Source organism: Gobio gobio (assembly GCF_949357685.1).
Source record: "Gobio gobio genome assembly, chromosome: 25".
NCBI lineage: Eukaryota > Metazoa > Chordata > Actinopteri > Cypriniformes > Gobionidae > Gobio > Gobio gobio.
The window spans coordinates 8,799,868-8,819,154 of record NC_137121.1 but is presented as its reverse complement, the minus strand read 5'-3'; the positions used below and the strand labels follow the sequence as shown (position 1 = coordinate 8,819,154).

Here is a 19,287-nt window from a genome sequence, read left to right as displayed (position 1 = left end):
GTAATACTGTGGTACTTTGAAATATTCTACGGTACGGAAATTCATATACAATAGCATTTACCAAAATGTACCATGGTACTACTATGTTTTTTAGACATGTACCATGGTAAAAAACAAGTTTTTGGATATTTATCAAGGTAATGTTGTACCAAGTACCCAAACAAAAAAAGTACTGTGGTTGTATCAGATGGTAATACTATATTACTTTGAAATGTCCTACGGTACGGAAATTCATATACAATGGATTTACCAAAAGGTACCATGGTACTACCATGTTTTTTAGACATATACCATGGTAAAACCAAGTTTTTAGACATGTATACCAAGGTAAGGTTGTACTAACACTCACAAAAAGTACTTTGGTGGTATCAGATGGTAATTCTGTGGTACTTTGATATATACTACGGTACGGAAATTCATATACATTAGCATTTACCAAAATGTACCATGGTACTACCATGTTTTTTAGACATGTACCATGGTAAAAACAAGTTTTTGGATATTTATCAAGGTAATGTTGTACCACCAACCCTCACAAAAAAGTACTGTAGTTGTAATACTACAGTACTTTGAAATTTCCTACGGTACGGAAATTCATATACAATAGCATTTAGCAAAAAGTACCATGGTACTACTAGGTTTTCCATGGTAAAAACAAGTTTTTGGATATTTATCAAGGTAATGTTGTACCAACCCTCACAAAAAAAGCACTGTGGTTGTATCAGATGGTAATACTATAGTACTTTGAAAAGTCCTACGGTACGGAAAGTCATATACAATGGATTTACCAAAAGGTACCATGGTACTACCATGTTTTTTAGACATATACCATGGTAAAACCAAGTTTTTGGATATTTATCAAGGTAATGTTGAACCAACCTTCACAAAAAAAGTAACGTGGTTGTATCAGATGGTAATACTATAGTACTTTGAAATTTCCTACGGTACGGAAATTCATATACCTTTTGGTAAATCCATTGTACCATGGTTAAACCATGTTTTTACATGTATACCAAGGTAAGGTTGTACTAACACTCACAAAAAGTACTTTGGTGGTATCAGATGGTAATACTGTGGTACTTTGAAATATACTACGGTACAGAAATTCATATACAATAGCATTTACCAAAAAGTACCATGGTAATACCATGTTTTTAAGACATATACCAAGGTTTTTGGACACATATTAATTTAATGTTGTACCAACCCTCACAAAAAAGTACTTTGGTGGTATCAGATGGTAATACTGTGATACTTAAAAATATACTATGGTACCAAAATTCATATACAAAGGTATTTACCAATATGTACCATGGTACAACCATGTTTTTGGACATATACCAAGGTAATGTTGTACCAACCATCCCAATATACTGTGGCAGTATCAGATGGTAATCCTGTGGTACTTTAAATTATATCATGGTACTGAAATTCATATTCAATGGCATTCACCTAAAGGTACTACAGTGGGTTTATGGACATGTACCAGGGTCCTTCTAAGAATTTCATGGGTACTTGTTCAAAATACTATGGTAGTACCACGGTACATATCCAAAAACATGGTACATATCCAAACTATGTCCAAAACCTATGGTACTTTTTTGTGTCCACCCCTTATTTAAAGTACCAGTACTTAGAGTACCATGTAAATACTATGCTACATGAATCAGTACCATGGTAAATCTTAAAGTATTACCATTTGATACCATCACTATTGCTACATCACCTTTCGGTAAACAGGTGTAAACTGGAAAGACATGAGAAATGTGCGTTTATATAAAGAGCTGCGGGTCAGTGTGGTGGAGTCTCGACCCAGATGAGTCAGATGTAGTTGGGTGCGTGTCCGATCGGATCAGGCTACACACACCCGGATGGGCTGGAGACACACTGAAGACACACAGCTGTAACGACACCATCAGCCAGCCATGGATCTGAGGACGGATCCTGAGCCCGAGGCTCCGCGGCAGCCGGATAAGGGAGGGGGAGAAAAATACAAACAGAGAGCATGACAAAAGACTGAAAAAGAGAAGGGAAACAAAACCGTGGGGATGTGAGGAACAAGAAAATTACACAAAGAATATGAATAAAGCACAAAAGGGCCAGAAGGAGCTGTTTTTGACTCATTAACATGCTTCTCTTTCATTTAAAGCTGAAGTGTGTAATTTATTTGGATGTTAAAAGGCTTTCTTCTGACCCAGTTTAATGTGCCAAGAGACTATAAGCAAGACAAAAAGTTTATTGGTTTGAGCATCCCGAACAGACCAAAACAGCAACTTTGGCTCGACCAATGGTGTGAGTTGGAGGTGGGGCTATCTAATTGGCTGACCAATGACAGACAGGCGCATGTTCAGGTGTTCATTTCTCAAACCCATTTCCAAAACCATACTTTGGTGACGCATTTTATTTATGCATGACTGACAAATATGTAATTCAACACAAATCTTAAATTTAGGCCCAAATATTTTGAGTGTGTGTACTAAAAAGGAAAGGAGTCATTCAGATGGGCAGTTACAAAGGTCAGGAAGCAAAACAAAAAACACGATAATCAAAGACCTCGTCATCTCGGAGCGGCCACCGCTCTGTCAGTCTGCTTTCATGCACATAGCTGGAATTCCTGGCTCTGAATGAGCTCTGGAATGTTTCCGCAGAGAGTCCCAGAGCAGCACAAGTCTTCCCCTCCACCTCCACGGGCCTCAGGGTCACCTCCAAACACACGCCTGGGTCCGTGCTCTATAGTATAGATGCATCTCCCCACCTAACGCATTACTGATATGAGTGGTATCGGTTATAAAGGTCATGACCTCATAAAACAGCGAGATTAGGGGTCTCATTACAGAACAATGGTTTCAATTACAGATGGATCGCAGCTCTATGATGTAACTTGAAATATATATACTGTATATACGGACGGACGGACAGATAGATGGTTAGAAGGACGGATGGATGGATGGACAGAAGGACAGAAGGACGGATGATGGATGGATGGCTAGAAGGACAGAAGGACGGATGATGGATGGATGGCTAGAAGGACAGAAGGACGGATGATGGATGGATGGCTAGAAGGACGGATGGATGGATGGATGGCTAGAAGGACAGAAGGACAGATGGATGGATGGATGGATGGACAGAAGGACAGATGGATGGCTAGAAGGACAGAAGGATGAATGGATGGATGACTAGAAGGACAAAAGGATGGATGACTAGAAGGACAGAAGGATGGATGGATGGATGGATGGATGGATGGATGGATGGATGGATGACTAGAAGGACAAAAGGATGGATGACTAGAAGGACAAAAGGATGGATGGCTAGAAGGACAGAAGGATGGATGGATGGCTAGAAGGACGGATGGATGGATGGATGGCTAGAAGGACAGAAGTATGGATGGATGGCTAGAAGGACGGATGGATGGATTGATGGCTAGAAGGACAGAAGGGCGGATGGATGGCTAGAAGGACGGATGGATGGATTGATGGCAAGAAGGACAAAAGGATGGATGACTAGAAGGACAGAAGGATGGATGGATGGATGACTAGAAGGACAAAAGGATGGATGACTAGAAGGACAAAAGGATGGATGGCTAGAAGGACAGAAGGATGGATGGATGGCTAGAAGGACAGAAGTATGGATGGATGGCTAGAAGGACGGATGGATGGATGGATGGCTAGAAGGACGGATGGATGGATTGATGGCTAGAAGGACAGAAGGACGGATGGATGGATGGATGGATGGATGGCTAGAAGGACAGAAGGATGGATGGATGGCTAGAAGGACGGATGGATGGATGGATGGATGGCTAGAAGGACAGAAGGATGGATGGATGGCTAGAAGGATGGATGGATGGCTAGAAGGACAGACGGACGGATGGATGTTACTACTATTATGTTCTCCTTAATTTTGTTAGCTTTTATTTTTTTTAGTTTGATTATTTTCTGTACAGCCCTTTGGTCAGCCTTGGTTGTTTTTAAATGTGCTTTATCCATAAATATTGTATCGTATGAGATGCATTTTAAATCGCTTTGACAACAGCTACAACATTTCTAATATTTTTTAATAATTCAACATTCACCCAGAGCTTGTGGTGAGTTTGGGAAGTCGCACTTCTGCTGCTGCTTATGCGTTTACAAAAAATGCAATTTTCTTATTCAGCCTATGTCTTGTTAATAATTTAGCAGTGGGCCTATGCAGTTCATAATAACACAACTAACACATATTATAAAAGGGCATTTAGGGACATTCATGCTGGTCTCATCAGCGGGGAAGGGAAAACAACAGCGTTCCCATGATACCCCACCACGCGTTGAAGACATGCTGAAAATACTGTGTGAACCAGTTCTGCTTTTCTTTGAGTGTCTTTCACACTTGAGTCCAAGGAAAGCCACCGTAAAGCCTCGGATTAATGTCGAAAATAAAATATTGCAACCACCTCCTCCTTTGGCAACTGCCTCAACTCCTCACAGACTTCCTGCCAGGTCGCCCCTCCTTCTCTCCGTCTTTTTAGCTCAGGTTGGTGTGACCTTGGTTTCCAGCTGTTTGGCAAATGTCTGACCCCTCACTCATGCGTTTTGGCTCCGTCGGGACTCGTCTATTCCTTAATTAACAGCGCGGAGAGTTCCCCGCTCCTCAACGTGCAGAGAAACCCCACAAACATTAGCCACGTGGAAGCCCACATTATGAGAACTGTAGTGTCAGTAATTAAAACCAATCTCCATGTGAAGCAACGGCTCTGTTTGGAGATTGAACAAGACATTACTCGGATCTGTAGAAATGAATTACACCCTTCAGTGCCCAAGTCAACTCCTCGCAGGAATGGCAATGAAAAAAAAAAATTAAACAAAGGTGAAGTGAACGGGGATGTCACGCACATCAGGGGGATCTATCATTTTGCACTTATCCGTTTGACTGAGACGGGTTCAACCGTAAAATCTCTCTGTGTGCAAAAGATAAATAAAGCATGCATCAGTTCACCTGAGCTTCTGAAATAATAGCCCAACCCGCCGTTACTTAAACTGTGCTGGAAACATTTTGGCAGCCTTAATAAACCATCAAAAAGTCAGACAAGTATGAGTTTTCATCTGATAATAGGCAGGCCCAGACACAATCTTTAGACACATTTTGAGGCCAAATTATGGATTAGGAGTGCACTGATATGAACAATTTGGCTGGTAATAATCTTCATGTTATAATTGATAAATGTCCCGTATTATAAATCGAACTACTTTAGTAAATAAATAAATCTTTTGTATGCTACATGTGACTTTAGGCATCATAATAAATGTTACTTTTGAAATCTGCTATAGAATATTTTTGATGCCTGATCAAGTAAAAAAAAAAGTTAAATTATTAATACATCTTAATAACATTAATAATTAAAATAAGAATAATTAATGATGTCAAAAATACATGAAGTTAAACATGATTTTTTTTTATCTGCTATAGACATTGTTTGAATTGATAACTGATAAATAAAAAATATATAAAATGTATGATACATTTGAATAGCATTCATATTTAAAATTTGGATAATTAATCATGTAAAAGAAATACAAGTTAAACAAGCATTTAAAAAAAAACCTGCTATGGAAATATTGTTTGAGACCTAGTAAAAAGTTTAAAAAAGCATTATTAATAATTTTACTGTTTTTTTTTAAATACATGTTTAACCATATATTTCTTTTTACATTATTAATTATTCAAATTTTAATCATTAATGTTATTAAAATGCATTATTAATAATTTTACTTTTTTTTTTTTTTTACTTTATCAGGTCTCAAACAATATTTCCATAGCAGGTTTTTTTTTTAATTACATGTTTAACCATATATTTATTTTTACATTATTAATTATTCAAATTTTTATCATTAATGTTATTAAAATGCATTGTTAATAATTTTACTAATAACATTCACCATTAAAATTGTAATAATTAATAATGTAAAAACACATGGTTAAACATGCATTTTATTTCATTTAATTTATAACTGATAAATAAAAACTGTAAAATTAATAATACATTAATTATTAAAATAAATTATAATATTAATAATGTAAAAAATACATGAAGTTAAACATGTATTAAAAAAGGAAGACATTTTTAATATTTAAAAAAACATACAATTAATAATAATAATAAATAAAAAAAGTTAAAATAATAATAATTAAAATGTTTTAAAAATACATTTTCAATTTAAAAAAGCCATAAGAAATCGATAACCGATATTATTTAAAACAATAATAACATCAACAATAAAACACATTATAATCAGTCGATAATCGATGCGTTGTATCTATGAATTTAAACATGGTAAAATTTATTTTAGGGTTCAATTATCACTTTTAGTTGCTTATTAGCATGCATATTAATAGGATATTGGCTGTTTATTCGTACTTATAAAGTACATATTAACGCTGCATGACCATATTCTACATCCCTTAATCCCACCAATACCTAAACGCTACACAAACGACCTTACTAACTAAGCAGTAAATTGAGTTTATGGAGTCAAAAGTCGTAGTTAATAGTGCATATGTGTTCCCCATACTAAAGTGTTGCCAACAAAACTGAGCTCTGCACTCTTACTGACAGCTGAAAGCATTATCAAATTAGCCAAAAATATCTAATACATGACCACCCACGGTGCGAAATATATCTCGATCTTTGCGGATGACGGGTGTCAGAGTCTGTGTAAATCTGCAGGGCTTTCTGCACACTTCTGCGGGGGCCGTTAATAGGCAAAAAAAAGCTCATTTATGTTTTATATTCTTGAATTACGCCACTCAACCCAAGTTTCCGACACAGAAAGAAACAGCCCGTGCCTGAAAACTTTCTGTCTAATCTAACAAAAGGGCATGTTTGGAATCGGTAGCGCTCAAGTGGAAGCTGACTGGATTTTCCACTATTATAGTCAAGGACCTGGCAGTTTCCCAGAATGAGGAAAGTCTTAGACTAATTAAGGCTGTCAATGGAGGCTCTCCTTTTATTCTCAAACTGGGTTTAATCCCCGCTTGCCCCATTTGCTCCAAAGGGAGCGCCCGCCTGGGCTCAGTCCAACTCTCTATCCGTACAGTAGAGCGTTTCTGTGGCTTTCACACGAATGCCATCGCTCTGTCTTGAGGGGGAGAGCGCTGGCTCTCTCACACACGCGGCTGTAACGTTACGCCATAGTCTCGGCCTGCGCTGATAGCGTGTTATGCTTGTAACGAGACTCTTTGAAGCCAAAGCCGGAGATCTTGTTCTCCTGCGGGCGAAGGTTTTTTGTGCATGTGCAAAAGTCCCTCCCACACATTCCAGTGTCTTATTTTCCCTAGAACACTGACTATTTTTTTTACTCCGAATCCATCTGCGTGACCAGAACGAAACTGAGGAAATGGTTTTGTGCCCATCAGCAGATGGTATGAAGAGAGAGGGGAAAAGATGGTATGAAGAGAGAGGGGAAACGATGGAGGAAGTGAAAGAACAAGACTGGGGAAAACTCTTGGTTTCGTCAGTGTACAGCGGTTTATATATATGTGACACTCAAGCGATGCTGCATAAAGACCCCTGGGCGGCACAGATCTGCGGCCAGCTGTTGATTAGCAAGCGTGAGAATGAATGCGATCTCACCTTATGCCCGTCATTTCCCATGATGCTGTTGTAATCTGATGTAACTCGGCCCTTAGGGGGCTCAGCGGCCTTAAAACTACTCTCTTGACTTCGCACATCGCCAGGATGCCATAATAACCAGATTAAACCATAGATGAGACCTTATAGGACTGACACAAAAGCCTGAAGACAAAATGAAAAGTTAATTATACAATTATGGCCGATAGCGATAAGCCAATAACTATTTTAATGTTATAAATCTATTCTACTATTCAAAAAAAGAACACGTTTTACACATAAAAAAATATTTTTGAAATCTGCTTTAGAAATAATGGCTGATGCCAAATATCAATTTATATATATTATATTATATTAATATATATATATATATATATATATATATATATATATATATATATATATATATATATATATATATATATATATATATATATATATATATATATATATATATATATATATTATATTATAAATATATATTATATTATATTATATTATATTATATAAATATATATATTAGGGCTGTCAAAAGATTAATCGCGATTAATCGCATCCAAAATAAAAGTTTGTGTTTACATAATATATGTGTGTGTACTCTGTTAATTATTATTTATATATAAATACACACATAAGCATAGATATATTTAAGACATTTTTTTATTTTTATATATAAAACATTTATATTTATATATATATATATTATAGATTATATAAATGTATATACAGTATATACATGCAAATATTTCTTAAATATGTACATGAATGTGTGTGTATTTATATATATATAAATTATAATTAACAGAGTACACACACATATATTATGTAAACACAAACTTTTATTTTGGATGCGATTAATATTTTGACAGCCTTATTAGGAACACCTGTTCAATTTCTCATTAATGCAATTATCTAATCAACCATTCACATGGCAGTTGCTTCAGTTGCTTCAATTTAGGGGTGTGGTCCTGGTCAAGACAATCTCCTGAACTCCAAACTGAATGTCAGAAGGGGAAAGAAAGGTGATTTAAGCAATTTTGAGCTCATGGTTGTTGGTGCCAGACGGGCCGGTCTGAGTATTTCACAATCTGCTCAGTTACTGGGATTTTCACGCACAACCATTTCTAGGGTTTACAAAGAATGGAGTGAAAAGGGAAAAACATCCAGTATGCGGCAGTCCTGTGGGCGAAAATGCCTTGTTGATGCTAGAGGTCAGAGGAGAATGGGCCGACTGATTCAAGCTGATAGAAGAGCAACTTTGACTGAAATAACCACTCGTTACAACCGAGGTATGCAGCAAAGCATTTGTGAAGCCACAACACGCACAACCTTGAGGCGGATGGGCTACAACAGCAGAAGACCCCACCGGGTACCACTCATCTCCACTACAAATAGGAAAAAGAGGCTACAATTTGCACAAGCTCACTAAAATTGGACAGTTGAAGACTGGAAAAAGGTTGCCTGGTCTGATGAGTCTCGATTTCTGTGAGACTTTCAGATGGTAGAGTCAGAATTTGGCGTAAACAGAATGAGAACATGGATCCATCATGCCTTGTTACCACTGTGCAGGCTGGTGGTGGTGGTGTAATGGTGTGGGGGATGTTTTCTTGGCACACTTTAGGCCCCTTAGTGCCAATTGGGCATCGTTTAAATACCACGGCCTACCTGAGCATTGTTTCTGACCATGTCCATCCCTTTATGACCACCATGTACCCATCCTCTGATGGCTACTTCCAGCAGGATAATGCACCATGTCACAAAGCTCCAATCATTTCAAATTGGTTTCTTGAACATGACAATGAGTTCACTGAACTAAAATGGCCCCCACAGTCACCAGATCTCAACCCAATAGAGCATCTTTGAGATGTGGTGGAACGGGAGCTTCGTGCCCTGGATGTGCATCCCACAAATCTCCATCAACTGCAAGATGCTATTCTATCAATATGGGCCAACATTTCTAAAGAATGCTTTCAGCACCTTGTTGAATCAATGCCACGTAGAATTAAGGCGAAAGGGGGTCAAACAGTATTAATATGGTGTTCCTAATAATCCTTTAGGTGAGTGTATATATTATATTATATATATATATACTTTTTTGGGCCAAATAATAATTTAAAAAGTTTTTAAAAAGCCACGTGAATTCAGGCATTTGAAAAATTCTCCTTAAGAAATTCGCTATAAAAATATTGGCTGAAAAAAGTACATTAAATTAGAAATAAACAGGTTTTCTTTCAAATTTGATATTGTTTTGTCTAAATAGCAAAGCACTATAACTAAGGTCAATCATTTTAAATGCCTTAAAGTAAATTTAAGCATCACACCGTTATATGAAAGTTGGATATTCATTCTGAGATTTGCTATATTAACAGTTGTTAAATTTAAACAGTAAATTTAAGTAAGCGTTAGAAAATGGCAAATTAAATAAACATAAAAATTGAGATCATAATCATGCACAATTAAATATATAATATCTAACAATACTGAAATATCACCAAATAACAGATATGATACCGATATATTGTGCATTCCTAATCAAACAGATTGCTTGTATAATATAAATAAGGTCCTAAGAAATTAGTTTTTGTGTGTGCGTGTATATACACAAAATATATATATTGGTGGTATATAAGGGATGCATGACATATCGGTCGATATATGTTCATTTTTAATGTTATTGTTACCAACTCGATAAGAAAACTTGGCCGATATATTAAAGCAAATAAATAATAAATTATTTGAGTGAGTTTGACAAGGGCCAGATTGTGATGGCTAGACGACTGGGTCAGAGCATCTCCAAAACTGCAGCTCTTGTGGGGTGTTCCCGGTCTGCAGTGGTCAGTCTCTATCAAAAGTGCTCCAAGGAAGGAACAGTGGAGAACCGGCGACAGGGTCATGGGCGGCCGAGGCTCATTGATGCACGTGGGGAGCGAAGGCTGGCCCGTGTGGTCTGATCAAACAGACGAGCTACTGGAACTCAAATTGCTCAAGAAGTTAATGCTGGTTCTGATACAAAGGTGTGAGAATACACAGAGCATCACAGTTTGTTGTCTATGGGGCGGCATAGCCGAAGACCAGTCAGGGTGCCCATGCTGACCCCTGTCCACCGCCGAAAGAGCCAACAGTGGCACGTGAGCATCAGAACTGGACCACAGAGCAATGGAAGAAGGTGGCCTGGTCTGATTGATCATGTTTTCTTTTACATCACGTGGATGGCCGGGTGTGTGTGCGTGGCTTACCTGCAGAACACATGGCACCAGGTGCACTATGGGAAGAAGGCAAGCCGGCGGAGGCAGTGATGCTTTGGGCAATGTTCTGCTGGGAAACCTTGGGTCCTCCATCCATGTGGATGTTACTTTGACATGTACCACCTACCTAAGCATTGATGAGACCATGTTCACCCTTTCATGGAAACGGTATTCCCTGGTGGCTGTGGCTCTTTCAGCAGATAATGCTCCTGACACAAAGCACAAATGCTTCAGGAATGGTTTGAGGAGCACAACAATGAGTTTGAGGTGTTGACTTGGCCTCCAAATTCCCCAGATCTCAATCCAATCGAGCATCTGTGGGATGTGCTGAACAAACAAGTCCGATCCATGGAGGCCCCACCTCGCAACTTACAGGACTTAAACGATCTGCTGCTAACATCTTGGTGCCAGATACCACAGCTAGGGGTGAGCGATATTGACAAAAAAAGAAATCTCGATATTTTCTGGGATTTTCTCGATAACGATAGATTTTGCTGAGTTTGTTATTGTGCTAGTACTTTGGCAGGTTTAGGATTGCCATGGTCAGCTGACTCCTAAAGTTTATGATATTCTTCATATTCTGTGTGGTGGTCAGTTCACAGAAGTGACAGAAATCATCTTTACCTTGATACATTTATTTTTTTACATCTTTTGTGTCAATTTCATAAATTTAATAAAAAAATATTATAATAAGACACAATAGGGCTGTTACCAATCAAATTAAATAAGTATCAACAAAATCAATTTTTGCAGTGTAGGAAACACAGAAGCTGCATCTGAAGTGGCATTTAGATCATTTACACAGACTGTTTACGGTTTGATCATTTACACAGCTCAGAAGTGACAAATAGGCCTGTCACGATAACAAACTTTGCTGTACGATAAATTGGCCAAGAAATTATTGCGATAAACGATAATATTGTCGTTCTGAGAGCATTTTCATCTAAAATAATGATAATGGCATAATAATGCAGGTACACATTTTCAAAGATCAATAAACTTTTATTTCTAAAGACTATTTAACGCTGAAAACGGATAACATTTTAAATATCCACAATAAATGAACAAAACAACCAAAAAGAATAAAAGCAATGGACTCTCAGTCTGTTAACAAAAAATGAATAAAGTACTTGAATAAATACCAAAAACAATAAATAAAATGGATAAAAACTGCAACGGATGATTGTGTTTTAGGTGCATATTAATTAGGGCTGGCACGGTTCATATCACGGTTTTAGGGTCTCGGTTTTCGGTTCTGTACGGTTCTTGTTGTTGTTTTTTCTTTTAATCGTTAACACTCAAGAAATTTACTTCAGCATATAATATATAGCTTAATTATCTACAATTTAGGATACAGTATTAAAAAAATTGTTATATCTTGTAATCATGCACTAACTGAATTTGACTGAACTTTAAGCACATTATTGGGACCATCTCTGAGGAAAGCTAGGTGAGATTTTGATACAGCAAGAGAGAAGACATTGATGACATGCTTTTCATTTTGTTGGCAAAAAAAGGAGAATATGTATTGCTATCTCTACAGGAACATATGTGCCTTTTTAGCACACACAGATTAAGCTGAAGAATTAACTTGCATTTATCAAACTGCCAACTTCAGTGTAGCTTTTAGCCTTGTTTAAACTTGACGCGTCCGCACGAGCGCGAGGGTGCGCGCGGCAAAAATGGCGTCAACGCGGAGCGGGCGGTAGTGCACATTGAGTGCGCGAGACCCCATTTTGCTTGGCGGTGTACACGTCAAATTTTGTAACTTTGCGCGCGGCTCCGCAACCGAAGAAGCACGAGTTCCAGGCGAATCTGTCAGAGTATAAACACCTCCCCAAACGGACGAGGCGCACGCACAGTCAGCGAGAGTGATAGAGAGAGAGAGAGACGTGGAAAACAAACAAGCATGCAAGTGGAAATTATCACGGCCGGAAAAATTATCAAGCTAATTTTTTTTTATCGTGCGATTAATTGATTTATTGACTATCGCGAGATTCGCGACAGGCCTAGTGACAAATTAATAACCTGCAGTTATGCATAAATAATGTTTAGATGTTTAAAACATAAAATGTTGAATAATATTGATATTTTAAATTATTTAAAACATGAAAAGATACTTTAACTGTGAAATTAAAACCGCCAGTAGGTGGCAGCAAGTCACATTTAACAAGTGAGTCATTGAGATTATTCAAACAGCTAATTCATTCAAGGAACAAAGCATTTGAATATCTTAATCTATATTAGTCATTGAATCCCTGATTCAATTGATTCGTTCAAAAAGCAGATTCATTCAGTATGAAAACACTGCTGTGTTTACGCAGATACAGTGCTGTGTGATGCAGTGGCGGTGGCTAAATAGAGCAAAAACAGGCAATATGGAGGTCTAAACTGTAAGTCACTTAATATTAACTCTTAATAAAATCAATATCACATTTGAAAAACTGCAATCTTTGTGTGATATCTTATTAACTATATTATATGATATAAATATAGCACGCAGTGAAAGCGTGTACTCTAATGTGCACCCGCACCAGTCTAATCAACAAAACTACATCACGTAGTGTGTAGGGATGCACGATATTGGATTTTTGCCGATATCCGATATGCCAATATTTTTCAACTAATTTTGGCCGATGCCGATATTGATACCGATATATGTTTATTTTGTTTGGAAACCACCTTTTTCATTCTGGTTTCAGATTTCTGAGGTCTCCTTACTTAAAGTATACTTGTTAAAGATAAATAAATGTTAATAAAGTTATTTTTATAATAAGAGTATATTTTCTCTAAAAATAACAATAATAAAGTCAGTGATTTTTCACCCCAGACAGATGCAGTTGTAACCTAAATATTTTATTTTTGGATGTAATGTTTGTGCACATGAAGTGGGGGTGGCGTGGCATCAGTTGATGCTGTCTTTAGCTTCAAATAAATAAAAAAATAGAATTATTTTAGTGCTCCTTGGATTATTTTTTTATCATCCATTTCATACAATTTTATTACAGATTAATAAACTGTATATAAAAGTATTTAATTTACAAGTTTTTTACAATTTATTTGCGTATTCTACTTCATTTTATTACTGCAACAACAGCGCTCCCACTAAATAGGCTATATAAAATTCAACCGGGCGGGCACTAGGACCTGGAGGAGCTTCTGCTGCTGTGGAGGCTGCTGCGCGCGCTAGAGAGTGGGGAGACGCGTTTGTGCTTATTTTGGGCTAGTTTTGTTGTGAAAACCTGGCAATCCTGTTGATTCACAAATTCAATATAATGATGTTGATTAATGATGTCAATATAAATCGCAATACAGGCAATGTATTTGCTTGTTTTCACTTCAAGAATGGCCACACGGCTGACATGATCTTATCGCTATAGCACTCCTTGCACATGAGAGGTATTGCAGGCTCATATCAACTCATTATCATATCGGCAAGGCATATCGGCATAATTTTTTCATATCGGCCGATGCCGATTTTTATATTTTAAGCGTTTATCGGCGATTCCGATGTCGTGCCGATAATATCGTGCATCTCTGGGTGTGTGTGAGGGATATACTCGATAATGTCAGATCGCACATCGTTAAAACAACAATTACGATATTATCGCAGACGATATTGCACACCCCTAACCACAGCACACCTTCAGGGGTCTAGTGGAGTCCATGCCTTGACGGGACAGGGCTGTTTTCACAGCAAAAGGGAACCAACACAATATTAGTTCATAATGTTATGCCTGATTGGTGTATTCACATTTAAATATGGAGTGGGAGTGGTCTAATAGACATTTCACTGTGGGCGGGGCTACCAAAATGCACGACCAAAACAGAAACAAAGCATTCCAAAACATGCCCGTCACTTGCGGCAGTCGGAAAGAACAAAAACTCAGCCTGGAACCTGGAAGAGATGCAGTTAATTCCATCACATCTACTTTACCTAATTATTAGAGCATGCACTGTTAAATTGAAAACTATGAGAAGAATCTAAAGTGGAGGCTTCAACGTCAGTCTCTGGACTGAATCATCGGGACTGGGTTTAGAAACACTTGCCAAACTATTTCAGAATATCAGTGTGAAAAGCCATTTTCGAGCAGCCAGACTCAACACACTGCTGGTACCAGGAAAATCATCCAAGAATCTCCAATATCAACATGTATTACTTTAAGTGCAGAGCAGTCTGACATGTTAAAGGCGACAAAAATGACCAATCAAATACGCTCAGACACAAGCTGGCAACATGGGGGGGGGGGGGTTGTGACATTTCTTCTTTGGCAAGATATTCTGAATAAGTCGTTGTTGGTGGAAAAACAGGCCCCTTTGTCTGAATAGAGGAAGTCATGGGTGCTGCCACAGAGAAAAGGTGAATGCACAACATTGAACATCACCATTCTGCTATCCTGCGGGCTAACGTCAGACAAATGCTACTTCTTTATTTAGCTTTTGATAAACCCAAGTGCTCCAGCCAAGTGCTTTCGCTGACAGCCCTGCAGGTGATTGTGGGTAATAGATGATTTCTGAGTGTAAAACACAGGGACATTCGGAAGGTGAATGAAATCATTCAGCTCCGTGCAGAGAGGACATTCATCATGCGTTTCGCGGCTCAGATAAGGGACAGTCGCTCTATTCTAAACGCTCGCAGGACGGCAGATAAGCCCGAGCGCTGTAGGCAGGAGCAGGACCTGATTTCACGCCGACTACGTGGTGTGTGTATGTGTGTGTGAGCGCAGATGGTGTGTATTTATGAAGACGCTGCCTCTTGCTGCTGGGGTTGTTCTTTTCACCACACCACACCCACCCTCAGCTCTGTTGCCCCCACATGGAGAACGATCCCGGCTAATCTGGCTCGTTTGTTTAAAGCCATTTAATGAGGATAATCCCCCCGAGATGTCTCCGCCCTTTCACTGTAGAGCTCGGCATAGAAATACAGGAGCGCCCAATAGAGACGCAATTTAGAGGCACAACAAGGCAGTACAATGTGTGAGACGCACAACTTCAGAGCTCCGGCTGAAAGGAGCCAGTGTGCCGAGACAAACAGCAGGATTTACACAGTTAAAGACACACAGAGAGCTTGTCTCCGGACCTGTTGTACTCGCGCACTGTACACGAGCACACGCGCGAACACAGTCCTCTGCTGTTAAACAAAGCACAATCTAACCTTTTACCACAGAAACCTGATACATGACTAGTGGTTTTAAATCACAACACTGCGAACTTAGAAGAGCGGAGCAAAGACTAAGAAACTATTAGCCAGATCGGACCCATTAAATATTAATCCATCCATTAAGACAAATCAAGGTCATAACTAGTAGTCGACCCATATGGGTTTATAGCATAAATAATTAAATGGCAAATGAGACATAAAATTGCCATTTGGCGTAATATTTTATTCAATTTCACTAAAAAATATTTTTTGGGGGGGATAAGTCAACCCATAGGCTACAATAATGGGTTGTTTTGGAAGTGACACAAGTGCTAACTAATTTTTGCCAAATGGATGGTTCTCTCAAAAACAGCAACCAAACAAGACTTATTCAGGACACTAAACACAATCATTTAAGAAATGGACATGGCAACTACTGAGAAATAAAGACAGATTTTAAAGCTAACATTACTAGTTCAGAAAAAATGTCAAAAACTACTAGCAACAATGGAAGTTAGTGAGTAGTAGCAAAGAGACTAATAATGATGCTAGTCAATAAACTATTAAATTAATACATAACATACTAGTAGGGTGCGAATTATGGGCGTTTGGTTTGTCTGAACCCCTCAAAATAAGTCTAAACAAAAGGTTGAGGCTCTTTAAAGTATGTTTTCATTGTGATATAAGTACGAATACGTTTTAACAACATTTTCAACCGTTTAAGTGTTGTCACTTTCACTTGATGTTTCTATAGCAACAGTATGACAAACGAGCAGTTTCCGTTGTCATTTTATCGACAAACCAACTAAACTAGGCTACTATGTGTCATATTACTAATCACTTTAATATAGATATAAAAACAAAAATGTGTTCAAGATAGTTTGACAGTTATCGCCTGAGCGCCACAACAAGACATCGCGCGAAACTAATGTTGCCTTCACGTGCGATTGGAATTATCGTAAATACCAGTTTCCTACTTCAAAAATTGGACATGAACGCCCTCTCAAGTCAAATTTTGAATGTGACAAGCCCGTAATCACGACTTCAGAAGTCGGAAATATTTCCAATAGCACGTGAAGGTGGCATAACCGATCTTGATTGCGCGCGAAAATGACAGACAGGAAAGGTAGCTACACTGCATATTACTATTGAAACTACTGTCTACATATTACTACAGAACTACATATTACTACTGTGTATTGAAAGCTTACTAGTGGGGTAGAAATTGACCTATTAATAATTAAAGGAAAAGTAATAAGAACAAAAAATGCACTCTAGTTTCAAGGAATGAATATTAAAACGCCTATGACAACACATCGGTACATCATCTCACATGCAACATGCGTCTCGGGCAGTCAGTCCGGGGTGTGCGTCCCGTCTGAGACCAAACACAACCGTAAACTACGATCTTTTGGAATGTGCAACGCAAAATATCCCGCGTCAGACACACAAATACAGACTTATTTACCTTGGTAGTACAGTAGTTGCAGCGTCCAGACACACGGATTCCCTTAAGATTGAGAGGAATAGATTCCCGGTGCACGGAAAGTTCACATGTCACTCATGCGCGGAGAGACACAGATCTTCGGTTCCGTGATCCCCGTTACTGAATAACACACTGAACGCTAGCTCCACGCCCAGGTATCTGATCACATGATGCATCCAGGTGTGACTGGAGCACACACATACATCTACACACACCTGGAGGTCTGATCGCGCTCGCCTCCTCCTGCCCGGTTACTCGCGAACGGAGGACGGAGCTGATGTGTGTGTGTGTGTGTGTGTGTGTGTGTGTCTCCTCCCCTTCCCCGCGCTGAGAGCTTTAAACCACAGAACAAGCGGAGACCTGATGGAAGAGAGAGCTCGATCTTAAATGCTTTCTTTTTAATCTAGTGTAGATTAGTGAAAATGGCAGATTTTCCAAACCAATGATTACTTTTAATGCTCTGGTCTGGCACTTATAAAAAAGTGTTTCGGGGCATGGTACACATGGTAAAAATGCTGGGTTAAAAAAACAACCAGCAGTTGGGTTAAATGTTTGCCCAACCTGCTGGGTTGTTTTATTTAACTCAACTATTGTTTAGATTTACTGTATTACTTTGCTTAAAACGAACCCAAAGTATGTTGGAAATTTTAAGCCAGCCATATTGTAATTTTTAAACAATAGTTGGGTTAAATAAAACTGCCCAGCACGTTGGGCAAATATTTAACCCAACTGCTGGGTTAAAATGGCCAAATTTGTCAATTTTCAACCCAAATTTGGTTTCAACTCAGCATTGTAATATGATGTTTTGGACATAATACATGCATTTTCTTAATGTGTACCACCATATTTGAAGTATATAGGGCTACATATATGCGGAGAGGTTTATGATAGTACTTTACATGGTCAAAATACTATGGTAGGTGATTAAAGGGTACATAACACACACACTTTCTGCCAGTCTCATGTTAGTCTCGAGTTCCTATAGAGTAGTATTGCATCCTTCATATCTCTGAAGAGTCTTTAGTTTGATCATATTTATAAACGACAGATACGCTGTACAGATTCTTTCCGAAAACAGCCGAGCTCGTGGAGGCGTGCAGTGGGGGCGGGGCTAAAGAGCACACACACACACACACACAAAATACATCATGGCATTATCCCTGGATAACTTTCGACTCACTATGCATTCATGTTGTTGACATTATATGCACTTAAGTGCCGATTGCCAACAAAACACACACATTTGATGCACTTTCACTCACCGCCTGTGGTCTCCACTCATGACCGGGAACAACAAACACACTTGCAGAACTCAATTGCTGCTCTGGAAAAACAAACTACATCCACTGTTTCCTTAACACTGTTATTTGGAAAGCTGAACAAGACTATCTTTCCCACACAAACAAAAACACTAGCCTGACAAGCCAGACCCACATCAAGATGTTGGGTCTGGGAACTCACCATTGGCAGGGCTCAATCCGAGGGGCGGGATAAACGGTTGTCTTTCAAATTCCCTCTGCTCGCAATAGGATAGCGCTACAACCAACCAGAGCAAAGAAGAAGGTGAAGCGGAGCTAGTTGATAGATTAAACTTTCGCCGTATCCAGTCGGCAAAACTCTGAACGCATCTTCCTTTCTTAAGAATGACTTCAGTGCTGTTCTTTGTTCTTTCCTCAAAGAAAAGCTTAACAACAAGTCTTCCAGAGTCGCGGCCAAAGCCGATTCGAAAGACCGCTGTTCGCCAGGTTCTTTTTTGCACATGGAACTGCTGCAACTCTGCCGTCATTATGTTAAGCCCGCCCACCGACTCTATACA

At 38.6% G+C, this 19,287-nt stretch overlaps 1 long non-coding RNA gene across 1 annotated transcript in view; it reads right to left on the bottom strand.

Annotated features, from left to right (window-relative positions):
• The window catches only part of LOC307121648, an 85,622-nt gene extending 67,881 nt beyond the window's left edge, over window positions 1-17,741 (bottom strand). The window contains exon 1 of the long non-coding RNA XR_013815974.1: window positions 17,454-17,741. This is a non-coding gene — a long non-coding RNA (uncharacterized lncRNA). The remainder of the gene's footprint in view (window positions 1-17,453) is intronic.
• Window positions 17,742-19,287: the final 1,546 nt, after the last annotated feature.